Raw genomic sequence first — 25464 nt, 5'->3', positions numbered from 1 at the left:
TTCTGAACCTAAGAGTTGCAACAGATACCTAATTCTAAGACCCCAACTTTCATGAATAATTAGGACTTTTTTTTATTATTTATTTATTTATTTTTTATTCTGATGCTCCTCTGTTATGTAGGTTAAAACAGATTGTTTCAGCTCCTAACTCCAGTTTGGGCTTCAAACCTGTCATTGATTTCAGAAGGAAGGAATGTACCCAGAGAGGAGTTTTCCTTCTTATTCTTTATTGAGTGAAGAAATATCCAAATAAAGAAAGTGGAGTATTAATGTAAAATACACAGGTGTTCTTGGAGGCAGAACTCAGAACTTGTCACCTGATGTGAGCTGTTAAGCACTTTAATAGATACTCAGTACATGCTAGGCATGTAAGACGAGAACGTATCTCTTTTTGAGCACAAGACTGCAACTCAGACCGTGTTTTACAACAAACTACCACATTTCACTTTTTTTTTTTTTTTTTTAAATCAGGAAGAAATCTGAATGTTTTAGAAATGAAGCAGAGTTCATTATAATTCGTATTTTCTAAGACTTTTGTCCATACAAAATATCTGGAATTCAGTAATAGAAGGGGAAAAGTGATGGTAAACTAATGACTGTGTGCTGTCCTCCTGTGTGGATATGCAGTGTTTGCAGAACATTTTGTTATAATGATACTTTAAAAGAATAATTTGCAACACACTGTGAATGTGTGTTTGCATTTTAAATGGAGAAGAACATTTTCATAAGAAATTACTACATAGTAGTAAGGTCAAAATATAAATGGAAGTTTCTTTTCCTCTTCAAACAGCCAGGAAAGTTGGGATTCATGTGATTTTATTTCAGTGTGAATAGTTACACCAGTATCTCTTGTACTTACAGTGAAAATTTATCCATATTTAGCGCAGTATTTATCTGACCAATTTTAAACAGATACTTTTAATCAGTGGAATCTTGCTGCCAACATACCCCTCCATAAATAAATAAATAAATAAATAAATAAATAAATAAATAAATAAATAAATAAATAAATATAGGGCGTTATGACATTATGAAAGTGTTCATTCTGGTGCCTTGCAAAAAGCCCTCCCAATCATCATTAAAAACAAACCTCTTTAAAATAGGATGGAAGAAGAGATTGATACAGAGAAAACTGCGCTATAATTTAGAAGCAATTATTAGTTAGACATTACACAGAACATGTATTTTTATTTTGGGGTAAACCCAATTGTACATATCTGTCTATATAAAGGTAGGACTACATTATTATTTTTGCTTAAAAACATTACTTGAATGCTCTAAATCCAGAGTAAATTATTACAGTACTAGCCAATACACAAACATACTTGCCCTAAGGAATTTACACCACAGATCACAAACACAGGCAAAATACTGATAAGAAATAGATAAGGATTCCTTCCTTTGGCCATTCAAACGTGGTTGAAGAACTCATAAACTATCAGTTTTAAATTAAATTTATGTTCCAAGTTGCTTACATTGCCATTTTTCTTCTTCTCCATTACTCATTTGTTGTAAACGCTATGATGACATTCCCAGAATTGCTAGGGAATTATCTTTGAAGCAATATTTTATGACCCCCTTCTTCAGTCCTCAAAAACATACGCAAGAGAGATATAATCAAACTCATAAAAATACCTTAATTGTGCATTCATTTAAATGACCTTTGAGAACTTCAAAATGAGGTTCAGGTGTTTGCATATGGTTGGATTTGCTTACAACACATACCATGCAAAGCTTGTCAGGTGTATATTGTGGGTTTTGTTTATTTTAAAGTAGTTCTCACAGACCTAGGTTTTTATTTAACAAAAGACAAATAGCTTAGTGTTAGAAAGAGAAGAGCAAGCAATTGGGAATTGTAGAAAAGATTTTTGTTGTTGTTTAAAAAGGACACCCAAGTGTAACTAAAACACTTCTTTTCTGAAAAGAAATGCAAACAAAGAACTATTTTTACAGGACAATATTTCCTAGAATCATCATAAAAAAAAAAAAGGCATTAAATACAATGAACTTTTTGAGTCAATCACTGATTCCTTTGTTTCCTTGATCCTTTTTTCCTCTTTGTGGAATTACTTAGGCTGAATAGATTGGCTGTATATCTCTTGGTACAACAACAAAAAGCAACAACAAGAAAACAAACAAATAAACAAAACCAACCAACCAAGCAAACAAAAGCAAACAAACCTTTTCCAAAACAACAACAAAAAAAGGACTTCGAGACTTTGTTAATTCAAAGAAATAATTCCCTGTGGCATATTTCTCTAGTCTTAGTTTCCTAGGAGCTATGAGAATGCAAGCCTAATACAGTCAGTACAGCTGATAAATGTGTATCAGATTGTATGAACTTTGGGTAGTACCTCTTTTTGTTTTTCTGAGTCATATATGAGAGAAAATTGTCCTCCCCTATGTATTAAAAGCATGATATACCCTGACACCTGACTTTACACATTTACATTGCTCATCCAAGTACCCTGTAATTCAAATGTTGCAAGATCACTATTGCTCTCAGACTAACTGCAGGCATCCTTCATATCTCAACAACCACTGTTTTACATGATGTCAGGCCTTTTAGGAAGGGCCGGTCTAACATTAATGATGTAACATTGCTGCAAGAGCTGATAGAAAACAGTGGAGGACTCAGCACAGCATCACTGACCTTATTCACAGAACAGAAGCAGGCCTGGGAGCATTCTGACAGGTGAGTAAGCCACATCTTTCTCCTTAGACAGATTTCAGAGTTCAAATGCAGGCCTTCACTGAAATATTATTGGCAAAGAATACTAGCTTGGTCCCAGTATTTAATGCTTGACCCTGCACTTGCAGTCTAAGATGTATGGCTACTTACTAAGCAAAACAGATCTAGGACAAAAATTTGAATAAATGATGTCTCCACTCTGTCTTCACTGTTAGCTGTTAGCTCGTTGTCTGTCTTCTGGACTGCTCTGACTAGCTCTTTTCAAAACAATACCTAAGCAGAGATGAGGGGATATTTAATCTCAAGGATTTCTCCCAAAAGACAGTCTCATATGTAGCTCTCTCCAGCCACAGATGTGCTTCAGCTTTACCCTGGAAAACCTTGCATCCTCTAGATCCTCTAGATCCTCTCATGCTATATACCACAATGCTCAACACCATTTCCTCAGATTCCTGTTAAGGAATTACAACCTCTTTGCTGAGCTGCATCAAAGCCCTTGCACAGTTTCAAACAGTTTAAGTTGCCAAGACCCAAAATATACTGCTTAGTGACAGACCAACAGAAACACTGCGTGAGGCCCAGAGGAACTCTGAAAGAAAGTACTACATGGTATGGACACAACATGGTTGCTCATTCTAAGTACTACAGCTGCACCATTCTTCACTCTGATAGTCCTGTAAACTAAGCACTTGAGTTCTGAACATTTTTGATAACGTATACCCTGAACTGGCACATAGGAAGTAAGAAAAATGCCCAATGCCATCTTACTTTTTATATGCAGAAGGAAGAGAAAGACAGAATTACTGAAGAGCTTGAAAACAGTAAGACTGGCATTGCCATGGACAATGTGCACAGGAAATGGTCTGTACTAGTAAGAAGGAGAAGGTACACAGCATTACTTCATTTCTGTTTTTATAGCGAATTTGCGTGTTTATTTTTTTTCTTTCTAATTTGAAAAAACAACAACAACAACAAAAAAAAACTGCCAACTACTTTGTAAAATCATATACCTATTCCTATCTAATAAAGACACTCCATGGTATTTTTATGCTGTTATAGAGTAGCTAGTGAAGTATCTTTGAGAATTATGAAATTACTACTTCAAAAAAATGCAACTGTACAACCATAAGAAGTTTGTAAGCATGATATTTCACTCTGAAAGGGAGGTCAAGGGTGTTCATTATGGAGATCTCTCTACATATCTTAATTCATATATCAAACTCTGGTATTTGATATACCCATCAGGCATTCCTCAGTGCTTTTCAAGCCTTCAGAGAAGTAGTCTAACCGCATTCCTGAATTAAGAATTTGAAGTCATAAGGGTGGGAACATGTAAGGAAAAACACTTTTAGAACTATAATTAGAGCAAAGGAACTTTTTAAATAAATTATGAATAAGTATAATTTATTAGAGAAAAAACAAAAAACCTTCATACATAGCAAAAATACAGATTATAACAATACAGCAATTATGGGATTATTACTAAAAATGAAAGGTTGTTTTTGGCTCTTGCTGGTGAAAGATGTTAATATTTAAATTGTGATTAAAAAATGGGAAATTTCCAAACAGACACTGTAGGCTTTTCTAAGTGGATTTACACCTGCAATTAACCTATTGAAAGTATTTAGTCAATAGCAACACTCAGTATTCCATAACCATGTGAAATAAAAAACTGCTTTACAGATGGGAGAGAATAATTCTGACACAATAGGTGCTGTACTATAAATTCATAGTTTGTGTGAATAAAGGAATTGTACCTGCATTCTTTACCCTAGAGAGTCAATTCTGATTCTATAGGTATGATAAAAATTATCATTAAAGCCACCCACACCCACCCTATGTAAGCTTTAAATAGACTAGCTGGTGTATCACTGTAGTACAGAGCTCAGCATTGTCTGTAAAACCTGACTCGGAGTCTGCATAAGCACGTGGATTTCTATCCCATAGCTACTGACTCCAGTGTAGTCATTCTCCAAGAGCTGCAAGACAAACAAGGGAGGAACAATAAATTGTATTTTACAGGCAGACATTTTAAAGTGCATATAACCATCTAAAGATGCAATTAGGCTATGCAACAAGGCACTTAGTGAGCTTTTCATAGGCATTTACATACCTATCTTTCATTTCATATAATTTCTTAGAATTGTAATATATACCCATCTGTATCATGAAAACTTCAGAAAATTGGTGCACGAATTTTAAACATATGCCTCTAATAGTAAATTAAGAAGCACCTGGAAATGTTCCTACACACTGTTAGAGTAGTTTCTGACAAGATTTTGGCTATCCAACTAGTACACTATAAAAATGGTCGGACCAGATGATTTTGGGGGTCTTTTCCAACTTTTATGATTCTATGATTCTATGGTTATGGTTTGGGGTTAGATAGTTAGAGATCTGAACATATTGGAAAGAGTCCAGTGGTGGAACACCAAGATGTTCAAGGGACTGGAGCATCTGTCCTATGAGGAGAGGCTGAGACCATTTGGACCGGTAGGCCTAGAAGAAGTGCACTTCAAGAGGCATCTTATCAATGTCTGTAAATACCTGAAGGGACGGTGCAAAGAAGATGGAGCCAGGCTGTTTTCAGTGATGCATATTGATAGAACAAGAAGTGATGGACACAGTCTGGAACACAAGAGGTTCTCTTTCAACATCAAGAAGCACTTCTTTGCTGTGTAGGTGATGGAGCATTGGAATAGGATGCCCAGAGAAGCTGTGGAGTCTCTTCCTTGGAGATCTTGTCTTCTTCCTTGGAGATCTTCAAAGGCCATGTGGACCTGGTCCTAGGCAACCTGCTCTAGGTGTCCCTGCTTGAGCAGGGGGTTTTACTTCCAGAGATCCCTTCCAACCTCAATCATTTTGTGATTCTGTGATTCTGTAATTTTAGGGACCATTCTGAATAGACAGTTTGCAAATGAATAGCCTGCCCACGGAAAAAAAAAAAAAAAATAAATCTTATTAGCATAGATATAGACATTCCATGCCAGAGGGCCTCAGTTCCCAGGAATGTGCCAGGTCACCTTTAATTTATTTAGATGGCCATAACCTAGATGAATTTAGGCAAAAGATCACCTATGAACTCTATGGCATAGCCTGTAATCCCATAATTCCTTAGAATGCCAAATTCAAATTACAAATTATGCAAAAGAAAAATCATAGTAAAACTTGTTTCCAAAAGAACAGCATTTTTTTCACACTACAAAATACTCTCCTATCATTAGGGTAAGAAATAAAATGTAGGCAGTACAAGTACTTCAGAAGACATGCAAAGAAAGATTTTGTGATTAATAGAGATGCATTGCTTGAAGAAGTTTCAAAATAACATTTCTATAGGGGTAGTTATCATAGGCAAGGATGGTACAATGAGACTAGGCAATGTTGGAATCCATTTATTTAAGTGCCTGCAGTTATCATTTCAAGGCAAATGAAGCAATAATAAATACGGAGCATTTGAAAGGAAGATAATCTGTATCCACTGCATTTTAATAAACGGTAATCACAAAAATCAATTCAGGCACATTGGATCTGTTTTTCTATTAGTTTTCCTATTACTGATCTCCCTTTCTCTTCTTTCACCTCCTTTTTCCATCTAATACTTGATAGAATGATCTGTAGTTCCTATTGCTTTGCTCTTTGAACTTTTTTCTTTGTTTTTCTTTCAAAAGCTGAGATTTAAACTTAAAAATTAATTTCCTCACTTGTACTATCAGCACTACCAGTCCTTACACCTACTGAACAGTATATATCTTCATTCAGTTTCTTTTTGCAATCAATAGGTCAGAACTGCTTCTTGCTAATTTTAATCAACATTAGGGTAAGGATGACAGCTACAAATCCCACCATGAAATTTGGGAAGGGTACAGATTAACCACTGAAATATAAGCATAATAAAAATATTCAGAAATATGATGAAGAAATAAAAATATGAATCTAACACCCATTTTTATACCTATGTAGGAATGAGAAAAAAAATTTGGCTGCTTGGTAGAAAATAAATATTAAGTAAAATTATTTACAGTGATTTTCAATCAAATAGGTTTCAGGTCTTGAAGAGTGAGCTAGGCATCTCCAGAAGCAACTTGTTGCATTCTAAGGTAGATGCCTAAGTGAGAAGGATTGAATCTTCTGGACATGTCTGCCTCTGTTTACTTTGGACAAAGTATAGGCAATTTTGTCCTTTAACTCCAGCTAAAGTTGTGTGAGTGAATCTCATTCTTCAGAACAGAGGTAGGATATTAGAGTGACAAATAGTAGACTGATGCCAAAAAATAAATGATGAAATCCAAATAGGATTATACTATTGACTAGGCTTTCATAGTGACAGTGATTTACCATTACAGTCAATGATCATGCAGGTAACACCGATTGTGCTGATTCTGTACCAGAAAAAGCATCGGGAGTTTGCTGCAGTTTAAGAAGTTACCGAGACCTCATAGTTGTGTACATAATGTAATGGGAAAAAGTTTCATAGGCAGCTATGTAGTACTGAGAGAATGGAAACACTAAGGATGGACAGAAATGGTGACGGTGTATGAAAGTAACCTGCACACTTCATGATGTTCTATGAGCTGCCAGCTTTTCCTGGCTTATCTGTTTTTTTTTTTTTGTTTGTTTCCTTTTCATATCCTCTAATTTATGTGAAGGTAGAAAAAAAGGAATTATAACATGAATTTAAGTGTCCCCTGAGTATGTGTGACATGACTTCCTTAATAACACCTACTTTTGAAATGAAATCTAGAGAGGATGACACATATAAGCACAAATAAGTACTTAGTCGCTTGCGCAAAAGTACGAGTTTTCAGAAATTTGTGTAGCTGCATCAGGTTTGACTTCAATATGTTATTTTGTACTCCATGTTGATATTTCAACAGATGACCTGTATCACAACACTGGTAGACAAATTCTTACATATAAATTAACACAGTTAATGTCAAATAGTCAAAGTTCAGTCCTGACCATCATTTCATATTATGTCATGTAAAGACTTCAAATATCATGTCCCTATGTTGCTTGTTTTACTGTCAACTAAGCATCCTAAGCATTGTAGCATTTTGTCAGTTCAGCAGATCCAAAGCCATCCATCACTGGTGCTATTTCTGTCATACACATTTAACTTCAGCATCAGCCAACAGTCTGCAGTTTTGGTTACTGATCAGTATCATCACAACTGTCAGATGGGGATTTTTTTTTTCTTCAAAAGTTGGTTGATGTAATCTTTGATATAGATACTTCCCTTGACAAGTTTTCTATGTCATATTTAATATGTGAGTATGGAAATGTTTACCAGCATGGTCTTTTAGAAATCTTTTAGATTTTAAATATTCCTCTAAATTCTTAAATTCTTTAAGCATCAACATTAGGAGTTTCAAGGATGACTTCAAGAGATCCTATTGTGTTAAATGCAACTAATTTCAAAAACATAAAAAAGGAAATTTCACTGAAATATTGGTATCACAATTTATTTTTGTTTCAAAGTTAAGATTTTTTTTTCCCATTTTGCTGTGACGATAAATGAAAATTATTTAGGAAAGTACCTAAACAAGGTTTAAATCCCACTGGTCTCAGTTTGTGGTCTAGCAGCCTTCTGGACCAGAGTAGAAAATATTATTTGCAAGCAGCTTGAAGTACTGCTTATTTTATTCAGAGGTATCTTTTTACCAAAGTCTACACATCAAACTGTTTTGAAAAAAAAATCAAATGAAATTTTAAACAGGATGACAAAGCCAGACCACAAATCAATTAGATTTATTTAAAAAGGTGGTGCAAAATTAAAGTTCTACGGATTAAAAATTAAGGATATAGGGCTGGAACCAGCATTGACCCCGGTCTTGAAGATTGGAGTGACATTTGCTTTTCTTCCGTCTTTGGGCACTTCTCCCAGCCATGGTGATGACTGATCAAAGATTATCAAAAGCGGCCTTGCGATGACATTTGCCAGCTATCTCAGCACTCTTGGGTGCATCCTATCAGGGCCGCAGGACATATGCATATCCAGTTTGGTAAGTATTCCCTGACCTGATCCTCCTCCACCAAGGCTACATTTTTATTGCTCCAGCCAGTCAGCCTGGCAACTGTGATGTGGGATTCCTGAAGGCCAGTTTTGCTACTAAAGACTGAGGCAAAGAAGGTGTCTCAGCCTTTCCCCTTTTCTGTGTAATCAGGTTCCATGTCTCATTCAGCAATGGTCTCACATTTTCCTTAGTGTTCCTTTTGTCATTTATGTACATATAGAAGCTCTTCTTGCTGACATCCCTGACTAGACTGAATTACATTTGCTTTCCTGATTTCATCCGTGGATGCTTGGACAGCATTTCTGTATTCCTTTCAGTTTACCCGTCCTGTCTTCCACCTTCTTTTGTGTTTAGCATATGCCTTCTATTTGTGTTTGAGTTTGTCCAGGAATTCTTTTTTGTCCACACAATCCTCCTGGCATTTTTACCTGATTTCCTATTTCTTGGTATGGCCCTCTCTTGAGCTTGGAGGAAGTGACTTCTGAATACTAGCCAGCATTCTTGGGCTCCTCTTCCCTCCGAGGCCTTATCCCATGGGGCTCTTCCAAGCAGATCTTTAAAGAGGCCAAAGTCTACTCTTCTGAAGCTCAGGTTTGTGAGCTTCCTTTTCACTCTCCTTCTTGCTCTCAGAATCCTGAACTCCACCATCTCATGGCCAGTGCAGCCAAGGCTGCCTCTCACCTTCACATTCCCCACCAGCCTGTCCTTGTTGGTGAGAATGAGGTCCAGCAGAACACCTCTCCTTATTGGTTCCTTTGTCACATGGAGGAGGATGTTATCATTAACACACTATAGAAACCTACTGTATTGCCTGTGCCCTCATGTGCTGTCTCCAACAGAAAATCTAAGGTGGTTGAAGTCCCCCATGAGGACCAAGATTTGTGAACATGAGGTTGCTCCTATCTGTCTGTAGAGGGCCTCATCTATTAGTCCTGCCTACTCATGTGGCCTATAGCAGATACCCACTATAATGTCACCTTTACCTCTCCTCCCTTTCATCTTATCACATATATTCTCTGTCAGCTCCCCATCCATCCCCAGGCAGAGCCCCGTGCACTCCAGCTGCTCTGTTTGTGGTGGTTTTACTCGGGTGGGCGGCCGACCTCTACCACAACCACTCTCTCACTCTCCCTCCTCAAAGGGAACTGGGGAGAAAATATGATTCAAAGGGCTCAAGGTTTGAGGTAAGGATGGGAAGATCGCTTAACAATTATTTTGAAGGGCAAAACAGACTCAGAGTAGGGACATAGTAAAATTTATTGCCTATTACTAACAAGCTAGAGAAGTGAGAAACAACGGAAAGAAACCAAAAACACGATCCCACCCTCCACCCTCTTCCACCTCCTCCCCCCCAGCGGTGCAGAGGAATCGGAGAATGGGGGCTGTGGTCAGTCTATAGTACTTTGTCTCTGCTGCTCCTTCTCAGTCACTCTCTTCCCCTGCTCCCAAGCGAGGTCCCTATGGGCAGCAGCTCCTGCCAGGTCACCTGCTGCTGCGTGGTCTCCGTGGGCTACAGGTCCAGCCCGGAATCTGCTCTGGCAGTGGTTCTCCATAGGCTGCAGCCTCCTTCAGAGCAAATCCACCTGCTCCACTGGGGGCTCCTCCATGGGCTGCAGCGTGGAGATCTGCTTCACCGTGGTTCACCATGGGCTGCAGGGGGACAGCCTGCTCCACCAGGGGCCTCTCCACAGGCCACAGGGGAACTTGTGCTCTGGTGTCTGGAGCACCTCCTGCCCTCCTTCTGCACTGATCTTGTGGTCTGCAGGGCTGGTTCTCACTCCTCTCTCTCCCACCTGCTGTTCAGCAGCTGTTCCGCTGTGTCGTGTTCCCTCCCCCCCCCATCCCCCCCCCCGACCTCCCCCGTTCTTAAATCTGCTCTCCCAGAGGCACAAACAACATCACTTACTGGCTCAGCTCTGGCAAGCGGCAGGCCCCTTATCAAACATGGGGTAGCTTTTGGATTCTTCTTGCGGAAGCCACCCCTATAGCTACCCAAACCTTGCCATGTAAACCCACTACACTGTCACACAGAGGGCAACTTCCCTTGTCTTTCCAGCTTGGCCTTCCTAAAGCGCCTGTATCCTTCCACTGCAACATTCTAGTTTGGGAGGCAGTATAATAATATAATTTTGATTTTTTTTTTTAATTTATTTTGTTCATAACAACTTTGAAGAAGTTGAGAACTATTCATTTTCAGAGTTGACAGCTGTTAGTTCTAGGTAGAAAGATTAGGCTATGGTGTTTGTCATTTACAAAATTATTAGCACAAACCTAAAATGGATGAAACTGGGAAAATAAAATGAAGTAGCTCCAATCCATGCTTTTTCTTTCCCTGTATCATTTTCTAATATGAGAAAATACAAAATTGTTTTTAAAGAAAAAAAAATAGAAAAAATCCTGAATCCCCTCTTCATAGTTACTTCTAATGTTACAATAATTAACTTTAAAATAATGGTACATTAGTTAATTGCCATATTGAGATCCATATCTATGGATGCACGTATAACGTGGGCACTAATAATAAGTTAGTTCATCATGATTAATCTTTTAACTATTAATATTAAAGAAGTGAATGAATTACTGATTAGTCACTTACTAGGAATGGAAAATGTGCAACTATGTCCTTTCTGTACTAATTTTTTTTTCAAAGTATTTTTTCCTGCTGTTACAAAAAGATAAGTAAAGTTTAATGTTGTGAATACTTTAAATTTCAAATCATGTAGATCTAAGATGCATTGGCACATATGAGAACACTGTAACAGTTGTCACTTTCTTTAATTAGAAAGTATGGCTATTCATATAAAATCAGATGGAATCAATAGAGAGTGAAAAACATACTTTTACATACTGAATAATTCCTTCTGCATTTTTTCCCCCAAAAAGAATGGTTGTAAAGTGGTAGAACTCTGGAAACCTGACAAATAGCTCATAGTAAACTGTGCGTACTTGGTTCTGCAATTAGTCACCCAAAACCTAAATCTTTTTACAGTAGTTAGAAAAAGCAGTTTATCTAATTCATGGCTCTAATTGTCCAGTATATGCAGGGCCATAACCTAATAAGGACATTAGTGACCAAAGAGGGATTTAGTTAAAATGTAAGCTTTTGCATTCCAAATTGTGATATTGAAATCCAATTTGCTGTTCATCTCCTACTTAGCCAAGAGGATCTACCCCGAGGTCAGGGCAGTTGAAAGATGTGAAAGATGTATAGTTTTATGTGAAGAATAGATCCCAAGCTTCATATCAGTCTATTAAGGCTAGTCTATTTTTTTGAAAATAGTTGAAGGATAATATAACTAACATTTGTGTAACAGAATTACCTTAGTTGTGGAAACACTTCCATAGAAAGGCAGCAATTTTACACCACTGCCTTCGGTTGTTTTCTGTTCTGGGGTTACCTAGCCTGTCTGTCAGTATAGTTCGAACAGAAATGACTCCAGTGCTCTTCTTGTCTCTTGCTCAATGTGTCAATTGTGTATCACTTAGAACAGAGCTCTAAAATTTTAATGACTTTTTTTTTAACCTTTTTTAATACATACAGATAGAATAACTTTTAAAATAAGAATTTGTTTCTTTACTTTCAATGGTTGATAATTCACCAAAAATATTCTGGGAACTGGCTTCATGCAGATAAACTTCAAGTTCAAACAGAAAAATATGTCCTGACAATCATGAACATCAGAAGACCAGCTTCTAAAAATGTTTGAGATTTGCACGCTTTCTGATATTAATAATGAAGACAGTTCTCCTGCACAAGAGACCATAACATACCTTTTATGACCACATTTGTTTCCTCCAGCTTTCACAGGAGAGCATCTTCAGATTATTTCTGAATGGATTATTAATACTCACATTAGTATATTTTTGTCTTATTGGAGTAAATCAAATGTTACCGTTAAATTTTGTCTGTAATGCATCACCAGTGAACGCAAGAATATTTTGATGTTGACCTCCATGTTCAGAATGTCACCATACATTTCTGAAAAATAGAAAACTTATCAACAAATCTACCTTTTTTTTTCATTCCCGTTTCTTGTTTCTCTAAGATATGTCTCATCTGGTCCATGTTTAGATAGTTACATATGTTATCTTACATTACTGGAAAACATAATATTTTCATTAGGTGTTTAATTTCCAAAGATAAATCACAGTTCTTAGCAGTGACTGGGGAATAGCACCATGGTGGAAGAAATGTACATGAATGTTTATTTTCTAAAGTGCTTAATATATTCAGCTTAATCCCAGGAAAAGGTAGAAAAATAGAAACCAACAAAATGACACAAAAAAGACCAAAGAAGCAAGAGAAAACTGATGTATCTGGTATGCATATTAGAATAGTATTGAATTTGCTTTAACACCATTAATCCTCTTTTGACAAATGGAGAATCATACTATCAATAAAAGTGCAATTACTATTAATACCTTATATTCCTATAGCAACTTCCGTCTTAACATCTCACTTGGACATTGTTATAAAATAACATTATATAAAATGACAAACTGAGCCTAACATAGAAGCCAAAGTCTTCAAAAGAACTACCTATTTGTCTCGTGATCTTTATTTATTTTTTATTTTTTGACTACAGCAGCACAGATCAGTCTATATCTGATCTGGAAATCAGTTGAGGAAACATTGTAGAGTAAATCTGGTTGCATACCAAGCACTCCAGTTTCCAACTGAAATTTCTGTGAGATGTTCAGTTATCATGCATTTACCACACAAGACACAGTAGGCAAAGGGAGTGGACTGGGAGAATGAAGTGTCACCCGCTGTAGGAGAAGATCAGGTCTGAGACCATCTAAGGAACCTGAAGGTGAACAAGTCCATTGGACCTGATGAGATGCATCCAAAGGTCCTGAGGGAACTGGCAGATGAAGTTGGTAAGCCCCTCTCCATCATATTTGAAAATTCATGGCAGTCTGATGAAGTTTCACGTGACTGGAAGAGGGGAAACATAACCGCCATTTTTAAAAAGGGAAAAAAGGAAGACCTTGGGAACTACAGGCCAGTCAGTCTCACCTCTGTGCCCAGCAAGATCATGGAGCAGATCCTCCTGGAAACTATGCTAAGGCACATGGAAAACAAAGAGGTCATAAGGGACAGCCAGCATGGCTTCACTAAGGGTAAATCATGCCTGACAAATTTGGTAGCCTTCTACAACAGGGCTGAAGCATTGGTCGATAAGGAGAGAGCAACTGACATCATCTACCTGGACTTGTGTAAAACATTTGTCACTGTCCCATGTGACAACCTTGTCTCTAAAATGAAGAGATGCAAATTTGATGGATGGATCACTCTGTAGATAAAGAATTTGCCTAGACGGTTGCACTTAAAAGAGTTGCAGTCAACAGTTCTGTGTCCAGGTGGAGGTCAGTGACAAGTGGTGTTCCTCAGGGATCTGTACTGGGACCAGAATTATTTAACATCTTTGTTGACAATATGGACAGTAGGATTGACTGCACCCTCAGCAAGTGACAGGTGGGCCTGTGTGAACGTCATGCAGTTCAACGAGACCAAGTGCAAAGTCCTGCACCTGGGGCAGGGCAATTCCAAATATGAATGCAGGCTAGGCAATGAATGGATAGAGAACAGGACTATGGAGGAGGACTTGGAGGTACAGGTAGATGTAAAGCTTGACAGGAGCCAGCCATCACAGAATTATAGAATCATTTAGGTTGGAAAAGACTCATAAGATCAAGTCCAATCATCACCTAACACTACCAAATCCACCACTAAACCATGTTGCTAAGCACTACATCTACAGATCTCTTAAATATTCCCAAGGATGGTGACTCTACCACTTCATGGGACAGCCAGTTCCAATGCCTAACCACTCTTTATGTGAAGAAATTCTTCCTGATGTCTAACCAGTTCATGTTCTGATGGCTGTTGAACAACATCCCCAGGTCCTTTTCTGCTGAGCTATTTCTCTTCTCTGAGCTTACATTGCTGCACTGTGTTGTTGTGACCCAAGTGTAGCACCCAGTATTTAGCTTTGTTGAATGCCATACAGTTGGCCTCAGCCCATTGATCCAGCCTATCCAGATCCCTCCATAGAGTCTTCTTACCCTAAAGCAGATCAAATCTCCTTCCCAACTTGATATTGTCTGCAGACTTACTGAGGGTGCACTTGATCCCCTAATCAAGATCGTTGATAAAAAGGTTAAACAAAACTGGTCCCAAGACTGAGGCCTGGGGAACACCAATTGTAGCCGGGATTCTCTCCCAGGGTGCTCTCCCACTAACCTCTGCTGCTTTTACTATCTTTGGGCAGCCACTGCTGACACTACCTTCAATGCTCCCCTCCTCCAGTAGCATTAGTTTAAAGCTTTCTTCACGAGCTTGGCAAGCCTGTAGCTGAAGATGCTCATTCCCTCCTCTGACAGATGGACCCCACCTGACCCCAGGAGACTAGGTTTCACAAAGAGAGTCCCATGGTCTAAAAAGCCAAATCCCTGTCTATAACACCAGTCCTGAAGCCATGCATTGATCCATTGGGTTTGACTGGTCCTTTCAATGCCTTTTCAACTGATAGGATTGAAGAGAAGAACATGCGTGCTCCAGACTCTTACCTCTGCTCCAAGGGCTCTGAAGTCATTCATGATATGCCTGTTTTCTCTTGACTGTGTCATTGGTGCCAACATGAAGTAGTAGCAGTGGGTGGTAATGTGTGGGCTGTACAAGGCTTGGTAGTTTCTTGCCAATGTCCCTAATATGAGCCCATAGTAAGCAACAAAGCACTCTTGAGAGTGGGTCAAGTCTGCAAATGGGTGGCTCTTTACCTCTCAGAAGAAAGTCACCTACGACTGTCTCTGATCATCTTTTCTTGGTTGCGCTTGTTGTTAAATGGAGAAGAGTAGTCTGTCTTAGTCAACGCCAATGTTTCACCTGATGTGACGGATCTTTCCTCTTCAGTCTGCAATAAAGCAGTTCTGCAAAGGCTCCTCAGGCTTCAGGGGAAGTCTCTTCCTTCTGCTAGTCCTTGCCATTGCAAGCTTCCATTCTTAATGTTACTGGCATCTTTCTGTTCTGCATGTAGTATGCACAGTTTTTGGCTGTGCACTTGCAGCCCAAAAATCCAGTCATATTATGGGCTGCATCAACAGAATTGTAGCTAGCCGTTCTAGGGAGATGATTCTCCCCCTCTACTCTGCTCTCATGAGACCTCACCTGGAGCTCTGGGCCCTGCAGAATAGGAAAGACATGGACCTGTTAGAGCAGGTCCAGACGAGGGCCACAAAGATGATCAGTGGGCTGGAGTACCTCTCCTATGAACACAGGCTGAGGGGTTGAGGTTGTTTAACATAAATATGAGAAGGCTTGGGGTGACCTTACAGTGGCCTTCTAGTATTGAAAGAGGGCCTACAGTTAAGATGAGGGAGGGGAGCTCTTCATCAGGGCGTACGGTGACAGGACAAGGGGTAATGTTTTTAAATTAAAAGACGATAGGCTTAAATTTGATATAAGGAAGAAATTCTACACTATGAGGGTGGTGAGCTACTGGAACAGGTTGCCCAGAGAAATTGTGGATGCCCTATCCCTGGAAGTGTTGTAGGCCAGGTTGGATGGGATTTTGGGTAACCTGGTCTAATTGAAAGTATCACTACCCAAGACATAGAATGGCAAACCATTCTGTGATTCTGTGATTTTAAAACAAGTTATGGATTTCATTAGGAGAATTCTTCTGAATAAAACTCAGTAAAATTTTGGTAGAATCAATTGGTCTAGAGAGTTAAGGAACAAAAATGGAGAGGACACTTGGTATTCTTTGGGAAGGGGGATGAATTTGGAAAAAGATGGTCTTGACATACTGACACGAATATCTATGTTAAGAGGGATGTCAAGAAAATGCAGATAGCAAAATGCTGAGGCAAAAACAGAAAAATTATTAAAACTCCTAAGAGGTGAAGAATTATAAACCAAGAAATAAAAAATCAGACTAAATAAGACACTGCAAAATTTACTGAAACAAGTAACAAAATAAGTTTTCTAATACAGAAATTAAAACATGGGAAGAAAGATGCATCCTATAGAGTTAGTGACTAGATGTCATTAATTAATACCTTGTTTTTTGATAAGGATACCGTAGCTAGCTATAGTGTCAAAACTCAGATGAATAATAAGAATGTTTCTATAAACACAGAATTATTAAAAACAAGATGGGAACAGAACACCTAAGTATCAATACTCTCAAACCACATGACTGTTCTCTCTCTTGCCCAGAATTGTAGCATGTGGGATTACAGGTCCAGTTGTAGCTTCTATCAATTCATCAATGAAAATAATATACCTGGAGAAAAAAAAATACAATGTTTCAATGGAGAAAGAGGGGGAGAAATCCATCAAGACAACTTTAAGTCTGTAATAATGACTTTCATTCACTGTTATGGAATAACTTCAGTTCAGCGCAAACATGAAATAAACCGACCAAAGGGATTTTTAATTTAAGCCATTTTAAGTGCACTTGCACTTATCTAGGAATAAGTATGTCTCATCTGAGTAAATGCAATTTATGTTTTTTGAATCATCTATGACTGCATAAATCCTTGGATCAATAGATTAAAGGTTATAAGAAACTACTCTGGTAACCTAGTCTCACCAATATACATACAATCTCATCAGTAATCTCTTCACTGAACCACTGACTTCTCTTTAACCTATGGCAAAGATTTTAAAATATATTGGTTTGATTGGAAGACCCGCGCTGATAGAATCTATATGTCATAAAATATGTCATCATGTACCAAAGACATGTCTATATTGCAGGTATGTTACCTTCTGAATTATATTAGCTTCTTATCAATCAAATTGTTCCCTTTGTTTCTGGAGTTCCATTTGTATCAGAAAGCTGCTAATGATACAGCAATACCTATGTTATATTTTTGTAGATATTTCGTTTGCTATTCGTTTAGCCAAAAGCAGCACTTGAAGCTATCTGCAGAGTTAGTGATATACTCAACATGATATTACTTTTCACCTCTGTGCAAGAGCAGCATGAAACAGTTATTGTCTTTCCTCCCCCAAATGTTGTCAGACCCTTTTTACTTTCATGTCTGGATTCTGTGAAGCCGAAAGTTGTGAAACTTTTCAGAAAGACAAGATAATATTTAGACTGAATAAGCACTTGAAAGATGTTTTTTTTTTGTTTGTTTGTTTGGTGGTTTTTTTTTTTTTTGCTTTGTCCTAGCAGGAAAACACACACACATACAGAACGAGGTTAAAAGTTAAGATTCATTTCCTGTGGGGAAGCTGATGAAACATTCCATTATCTGTACAGGGAGGCAGACAACTTCAAGGAAATGTCACTAACTTAGCATGATATTCTTAAACTAAGTATCATCTCACCCAGCAAAACCACAGGAACACATTATAAGAAAGATCGGTGAAGTAAAAACAAAAATCTGAGGTAAACTTCTAAGGAGGACATTTACTTCTCCCTCCCTGATCTGAAACTAGAGCCCACTATGGAAAAAATAGGTCATCCAGGTAAAAGAGGGCACCGTATCACTGTGTGGAATTGAATAGAGATAGAAAGATTGAATATCTTGATTTGACGAAGAGTATATATAAGCATACACATTTTCAACAAGTAAAAGATGGCTTAGCCTTTTCCACCACTACTTTATGCTATCACTTTAAGTTTTGGTAGTGGTTTCTGAGTAGAGACAATGCCGTTAAACAGTCAAATGAACATTTTTTTTTCTCACTTCACACTGATATCTGAGTGGGAGGGATGTTGTCCAAAAAACATTGGTCTTATATATAAATAAGATATCTATCTGCTCTTCCCTTTCTCTTTCCATTAGCAGAAACCTGGAGGAGGAAAAAAAGGGAGTTTTTCAGTCAAGATTCCCTTTCCTTTTCCTCATTTACCCCTCAGTTAAGCATATGAACTTCCAGTTAACGAACAGGAATGGCAATCCCTTGTTTCTGATAGATAATTTTGAACTTATTTATGAAAACTACTAAATTTTATGTTAAATTCTAAATTAGTCTAAGTAGGTGTAATTCTTACATTTATTCGTCACATTGTGCAGTGTCTAAGATTTAAAACAAGTAGTAAAATAAATGAAAACTGTCAACACAATAGCTGATTAAGTAGAAATCCGATTATATTCATAAAGTTTAGCTGTAAAATATTAAAGAAATAAAAAGTCTTGTCCCAAAAGACCTCTAAAGAGACGCTCACAATGAGTCAGTGATAAAATGGCTTGTATTTCCATGACATTAAGCAGGCCTGAGCAAGCCAATCTCTCTGCAGTAGCTTTATCAGGACTGCTTGTTGATTGATAGCAGGAAACTGCATAGTTCTCTGTTTCCTTTTGTATACACAGGATGCCAAATATATCTCATTAAGAACATCTGCACTCTTTTCTCAAGGGAGTCTTGAAAAGTGCAAAGCAGCAGGGCCAAATGCTATGCCATGTAGATTCCGCTGCCATAACAGGTAGCCTGCTATACTGTACCAGGCAATATTTTTGTGCAGATAACAAAAAACAGCTAATTGCCAGAGAAAGGTGAGTCCACTAATGTACTAACACCTTCTCTTTCCTCCACTACATGCATGCCAGAGAGTAAAAGGGTGATTTTTTTTTCCCCAAAAAGTGAGTAAATGTATAAGCAAACTCTCAAACTTAAATAAATAAATAAAATAAAATAATTAGTAATGCTTTTTCTGATTATACTAACTCCTAAAGTCCTCAAGGCAGTAGAATTATAAAGAAATCTCTGAAAATGGCACATAGCCACCAGTTTCAAGCCAATCAGTGATTTTGCAAACGTGAAGTGAAATGAAGTTCTGTGTAAAATCAGGAGGTACATCATTGTCATTTCCATTATTAGTTCAGGTACTGTCTTAAAAAGCATTCTGGGCATTTGGTCCCTAAAGAAAATGATTTGACTGTTTCATCTGCAACCCTGTGATTTGCTTTACTGTGAAGATTTAAGTGAAACTTTAGTTGGCAAAAATAGTTCAGAACAAAAAGCTGGAACCACCAAACCATTATGCCAACTCTACATAGTTCCTGCATGGTGAATAGATCCTATATGCAAAAAAAGAAAGTTTCCCTGCACACAAGGGCAGGGGAGGAAGAAATTGAATAATTAGCTGGTTGCTATAGTAACAGAGAACTAGGACATCCCACTCACTTGAAAAGTTTATCTTACATTTTGGTTAAGTATTCCTAATATAGCCCTTTTTCTTGGCTTTGAAAATCCTAAATTCCTACTTTTGCTTTGATTACAGTTAAAATTGATTTAGGATTTCCACGGAAATTAAGCATCAGCAAACAAAAAACCCTCAACATATTTAAGGCAAACTTGTTTGGGCATCTGAACACCATAAAGTAGGAACATTGACAGAGAAAGATTATAAATTCAAGACAGAGCTGTCTCCCTACTCTTTCCATTCCAAAGGTGCTCCAGAATTTTGACTAAAATCCTAACAGTCTGTGTTAGACCGCTGTCTATCTTGAATACCTATTTCACCCAAATACCAACGAGTTTGTCAACTCACATTTTATCCTCTCCAAGAGGTGAGATTTTCAATTTTCTTGGAAAATCAATTTTCCTGGAAAATCTGAAAATGTTATTTGGAGAAGGAAACATAGCCCTCTGAACACTGCACAGAAGTACTAGACTTGCCCTAAATTACTGCCTTAGTGTTTGCAGCCAGGCAAATCATACAATGTGCCTATGTAGATTAAAAAACAAACTAGCTAACTAACTAAACAAACAAACAAACAAGTAAACAAAACTGTTCTGAGCCTTTCTATGATCCTTCTGGATTAATACTAGAGATACAGCCAGTTCTGATCAGTAGAAGATCTCAGGATCCTCCATGCAGAAATATAGTGCGTTTAATTGAACTCCCTCCCTGTCTTCCCTGTAGGCTCCCTTTAAGTACTGGGAAGCTTAAGGTCTCTCTGAAGCCTTCTCTTCTCCACGTTGAACAATCCCAACTCCCTCAGCCTATTTTTGTAGCAGAAGTGTTCCAGCACTTTGATTATCTTTGTGGCCCTCCTCTGAACCCACTTTACAGGTCCATGTTTTTACTATTCTGCAGGCCCCAGAGATCCAGGTGAGGTTTCATGAGAGCAGAGTAGAGGGGGAGAATCACCTCCTTCAACCTTTAGTGGTTTGTTTTTGTTAATATCTCCATGTAATAGACAGAATGAAATTACGATTACTTCATGCAAGCTATAGACTGAATATTCTATCACATGCTAATTAATTTCAAATTTACATGTAAAATAGAATAACTTTTCCTGATTCTATTGGTAGATGGTGAATAAGTTTGCTAGCTGTTACACTGAGGAATATCTGATATTGGCTGATATCAATAGTATTCATTCTCTAGTGTGTGTATGGGAAATTTTTTTTTTCCTGTAATACAACAATTGGAAATATTTCTCTCTAGCAGCATTACAAAGATCATACACGCAAATTTGACTCTGCAAGTCTACAGAAAAACAAACAAACAAACAAATAAAACAAACCTGGCAGAATGTCTCTGCAACTTCTTAAGTAAATTATGATTAAAATGTGCATATTATTCTTAAAATAAAATACAGAAATTAGAGCAGTAACTCAAACATTTATCAACTGTTAAGTCATCTAGGAAGCTACAGCACCTATTTCTGTCTATTTCAGAATTTATCCATAGGTGCAAGATGTTATTGTATAGATTTTAGAGCTATGGGCCACAGAAAATATAAAGCTGTCCTAACCTAAGGTTTCAAAATATTTCACAGCCTGGATTAACATTTTAAGACAAACACCACCTTTTGTCCTGTTAATAATTGTGTAACTTTGTGACATAGACAGCAGTTGTTTGTTTAGCATATGATTCAACATAAATAGTAAATCAACTGAAAGATCCCAATGGAGTTCAGTGCAGGCTCATCAAAATGTGATGGGAACATATTTAGTGTGTTGTCAGCATTTTTAAATGACATTTACTTTTTCATGTGACAAACTTAACAAACTACAGAATTCACAGAACAGACTTTGATAACCATAGCCTTGTGCTTTCTTATGTATGTTATGGTACAGCTTTGAACAAAATATTTAAAATTAACAAGGATTAAATAAAAATCTCATTTTCTGTTTTATTTAATAAAATGCACCTAATTTTCCAAATTAATACATACTGATTAATATAAATACCAGAAATATTACAGGAATTATGTCAGTTTCATGGAGGTTTAAATGCTTCACAGTTATTTAGATTAAGCCAGTTGCTTAAAGACAAACTACAGTCCTGCAAAAGGTCCTGCAACCTTTTTCCTTTCTCTTTCCATCTGCAGAAAAGGAAAAAACAAACAAACAAACAACAAAAACAACCTATTCTTAATAATTGAATTTATTTTTTATTGCTGTGCCCAAGGCAAAATCTCAGATTGGAGTTCGCAATCTCAGAAGACAGACAGATTTAATATATTTGTCACTACCTTGACAGGGTGAAAATATTGCTTAAATTCAGGTGTAAGAGATGAGCTTTCGTGAAACAGATGTAATCCTCAGAATGAAATGTTTTTCAGGTGATCGGTCATCCATGTTTGATTAGAAATCATGAGTGTTTGTTCTAATTGGTCAAACTGTGATCATCACTTTTGCTCACATGATTTCATTTTCCTTATATTACTCAACTCAAAGTTATGTAGGCATTTTACCCTATTTACTGACTTCACTTATTTCTAAATAATTGCAGTATTTTTTATCAAACATAGAAATGCACATTAAAAGACTGGAAAAGAAAAAGATAAAATCCTTAACTGCAATAAATAACGGTAGTAAAATATAGCTGTAGGCTGATAAAAATGGAGTCTTTTTGAAGATCAAACATAATGTCATGTTAGTAAGTGTCAGGTGAGGTGTCCAGGGCTTCAATCTAGAAATACATCTGTAATTGTCTTTTGTCTTTATTTTCTAATTCATATTTAGGGGCTTTAAAAATCTGTTGTAACAGGACCCTTGTTACATTTAATAAGCGCCATGTTGATTGGCGTACTCTAAGTAGGCTTTTCAGTTTGCCTGTGGGGAAATTTAATATAAAAACATTCAACATTCTTTTATTAGTGTTTTTTACTATTCCCAGTCCCATCAGACCTTTGGTGCAAGCAGTGTATTATTGAAAAGCTTATCTGTAAGAAGTGAGCCAAGGGGAAATTCAGCCTTTATTAATATTGACATCATGTTCCTGCACAATGGCTGTCTAAAGAAACTTTTCAATTGGATTTCAACTGCTTTGATGCGGTATAAATGGAAACAACTGAATGCATGATTTAACACAGAACAGTGAAAAATGTTGCAGCCTATATGCTCTAACATAAAGCATGTGTTCAAAGATACTACGTGGCTGTATTCTGCAACATTTCCAGTAAACTTTTAGTTAGGAAGCTAGGAAAGAGCTATTTGTTATTTGCTTTAAGACAGATGATGTTTAAAATGAACTTGAGTTTTTGCATTGTTAACAATGATGTCCTGTGGAGAGAGAGTTTAGTATATCAAGATTAGGTTTGTGAACATGGTAAAAGGATTCTAGTCCCGTCTCACTTAAAAAACACAGTGCAGCTTTGGGCTAATTGTTTGATTGACCAGATACCCTGAAGAGGCAAAAATGCCATAAGACTTGGAGTTTGGAAGCCACATATTCTAGACTAAGCTGTGCTAATGGACCTCTAAATAGCTTCAAGTAAAAATCACTTAAAAAAACACATTTCCTGATATCCTAATTATCCATATTATCCTAATATATTTAGGAAAACTGGGGATAGATGTTCTTTTTAACATTTCCATAAAGCTAAAATATACATATATTAAAAAAAAATTATAAATCTAGGTAAAATACACATGGCATGGACTTGATTTTAACACTGTTTTCTTTTGAAAATAACAAGAGAGATAGAAAAGGTGAAAGCACCTGACTAGGAAAAGGGAGACCTAATCCAATTGCTTTCTCATGCCAAAGAAGAACGGATAGAAGAGGTAAAGCCAAATTTCATACACTGGTGCAATGCAATGCATGGAAATTGTGACCTAGAACCCTCCCCGCTGGAGGTATGTTACCATGCAGTAATGAATTTAAGATTTACTGCAACAGAGACAGAGGATATAATAAAGTCTGACTCTATCGACAGCTCACTAAAGCACTCATTCAGAAGTGCTTGATACTATAGATACTTCTTTATTTTATCTAATAACTAGTGTCCTTAGTACGCGTTCTTCTTCATTTCAGGTTTGGGCCATTTTAGGTTCTGATTTTTTTTCCTTCTGTTTCATGGAAACAGTAGTGGTTGAAAATATATTCCAAATAAGAGTTTTGCATTTTGACCCATGTATGGTCTTTTTGTGTTTTAGAATGATACCTCCTGAAAACCTATTTTACATTGTAACAGAGCAATCACAAATGTATTGTCAAAATTTTCTGATATTTTTCCTGTACAAAATACATTACATAGTCTCTTGAGGACTTTGGCTATGTGCCATAGACAGAGATCAGGTAGGTGAGGGTTTTTCAGTGTTGCAGATCCACAAGCAGGTTTTGATAGTGGAACCACATTATAAAATATTTTCATGACAGTGCAAACCGGTCCTTGAGAAAGGGCTGTTATTCGTTAGTGGATATATTAAATAGAAAGATTATTCTGTATGATTCACAAGGATGTTATTCCCTGCTCTCTTACTTTATTTCTGCTAGTTTTTCAGTGCATTAGCTTTTTCAGTGTTCTAATAAGATGGCCTCTGAGGTGTGCTTGTCTCAGAACAGTTACATGCTTTGGGAGAAAATGAATGCTGTATGTTCTGAATTTCAAAATATTCAAGAGATTATGTCATTGGGCCTAGAGGAAGTGGAGAAGACCCAACACAATAGGCAACCTTTTTATTCTTTAAACTGTTTTCCAGTTTAGTAAGCCCACAAGTCTCTGAGACAGTGTAATTCAATCTAATGGAGAGTCTCCTCCTAAGAGGAACAGCCACAAAATGAACAGAAATAGAAATAAAAATTATTAGATCAGTTTGTTCTGGAGAAGTCACTGAGCCACGATGACAACTATCATTTATGCCAGCTATACAATATGCCAGATATAGGACATGTCATGGGGCAAATGCAAAGAAAGAACAAGGAGACAGAGAGAGTTCTGATATTAGTTTTACTTTTCAGAAGTATTATAGCATTCTAGATCTATTACATAAATTAGTATCAGCTGGAAATTATTTTTCAGAGAGCTCTTAGTCTACAAGAAAAAAATAATGACAAAAATCAGAGAAATATTTATCTACTAATTTTTTTCCTAATCTTTTTGTTTTCATCTAGGTAGTAAGAATGACAGAAACATCTTCATTTTACAACGTCATACAGAGGGCTGGGAAATTCTGAATACTGCTCCACCTCTGAGGTCTGCTGGGCTTGGGCCATCTGTAAGGACTATATTTGATAAACATTATCTTAGAGCCTGCGCAGTTAAAACTTTCACAGCTTTGGTTTCTTGATATGAAAAAATTAGATGCCACTTGTGAGAGGAGGTGTATGCGTTCATCTCTACTTGGATCTTATTCCAGACTTCTTAAGGTAACCATCTAAAATAACTTGAATGAATCATTTTTGCAACTATTTCTCTCCATTGTTTATAGAGTGAGCCTAGGTAACCAGTTTAGACTATGTGACCACATTTAGACAGTTGAAGAGATATGTCTTGATAGATGCCTAATTTTTAGATGGCCAAAGATATCAGCCTAAATATTTAACTACTCAG

The 25464-nt window shown here is 37.1% G+C and overlaps 1 long non-coding RNA gene across 1 annotated transcript in view; it reads left to right on the top strand.

The window, feature by feature from the left end:
• The first annotated feature begins 2626 nt into the window (after nucleotides 1-2626).
• The window catches only part of LOC308189697, a 74446-nt gene continuing 51608 nt past the window's right edge, over nucleotides 2627-25464 (top strand). Inside the window, exons 1-2 of the long non-coding RNA XR_013946520.1 lie at nucleotides 2627-2699; nucleotides 25030-25107. This is a non-coding gene — a long non-coding RNA (uncharacterized lncRNA). The remainder of the gene's footprint in view (nucleotides 2700-25029; nucleotides 25108-25464) is intronic.

Source organism: Anser brachyrhynchus, assembly GCF_964034855.1.
Source record: "Anser brachyrhynchus genome assembly, chromosome: 1".
In the NCBI taxonomy this organism is placed as follows: domain Eukaryota; kingdom Metazoa; phylum Chordata; class Aves; order Anseriformes; family Anatidae; genus Anser; species Anser brachyrhynchus.
The sequence above is the reverse complement of the archived record's forward strand: the minus strand, read 5'-3'. Positions and strand labels throughout refer to the sequence as shown.